This window comes from Lactuca virosa, chromosome 4, assembly GCF_052849685.1.
Source record: "Lactuca virosa cultivar CGN04683 chromosome 4, Lactuca_virosa_CGN04683_v6, whole genome shotgun sequence".
NCBI classification, from domain to species: Eukaryota; Viridiplantae; Streptophyta; class Magnoliopsida; order Asterales; family Asteraceae; genus Lactuca; species Lactuca virosa.
Genome location: NC_136429.1, coordinates 279,411,360 through 279,412,602, shown reverse-complemented (window position 1 = coordinate 279,412,602; position 1,243 = coordinate 279,411,360).

The following is a 1,243-nucleotide window of genomic DNA, read 5'->3' as shown; positions in this document are numbered from 1 at the left end:
TAGACTTGAACATAGAATACTTCTTTGTGACTTATAAGACCTTATATCACAACTTGGTACAAAATACCATGAGTTTACGGCCGTAAACTCATAGGGGTTTACCCCTTGGCCGTAAACTCATGTGATGCATCCATTTTGGCCATAAACTCCAATGAGAGGCCATACTTCCCTTAGATGCAACCCTTTTGGTACTTCTAGCACTTGAAACAAAGTGTTATCCATGTCCTAGGGAGTCTTTACTTACACAATTAGTTGCTTAAACACTAATTGTAAGCATATATGTGTCATTATATGTTAAATAGGATGCGTGTGTGCGCTCAAGTTTTCACTTGACACTTAGCATCCTATACCATCCGTTCATCCAAACCACTCACTACAGGTGAGTTCATACCCCTTAATCAATCTTTTAAATGATTTTAAATGCTTTTATGGGGGGGGGGGGATACAAGTTGAACTATTATGAGAAACTAAGAGAACATACATACATACTAGATAGAGAGAACATACAATACAGCTAGTACATACTATACATTATACAAGAGAACATACTATTATGAGAAACTAAGAGAACATACATACATACTAGACAGAGAGAACATACAATACAGCTAGTACATACATTACATATACAAGTATACAATAACATAAATGTGAGCCATCTTTCGGGGCATGGCATCACCTGTCATGGCTCGATTTGTAGCCAGAATCTCCTAGAGGGAGAGCGTGAATTTGTGTATAGATCTATACTGGATTGACTATCCTACACCTTGCTGTTCGCTACAGTGGGACTTGCAAGTCTACGGGTGCCAAATGTCATTTCTTCCGACGTCTTTCATCGTCGTGTTATTAGTCGATAGTATGGTACAATCAGGTCACATCATACCTTAAATATCAATTGGTTTAAGGTAGAAAGTACAGCAGTAGTTACTATAATACAACACTAGAGTACTTTATTATTTCCCCATTGCATTCACATTGTGATCTTTTCACATAAAAGATAATGTAAAACTATATTTTTGGTTAATGATAGTCACATTTGGGAAAATATACACTTTTACAAAGAAACACACATACAGAACGTTTGATGCCTTGGTAGAAGGCTACGTTTAGTAGAAAATATAGGATTTTCTAGGAGATGCAAACATTTACAAACTTATACATCAAGTACTTACAAACATTTTCATACAAACAATGACACTAAAATGCTTATGAACTCACCAGCTTTAAAGCTGATAAACTCTTT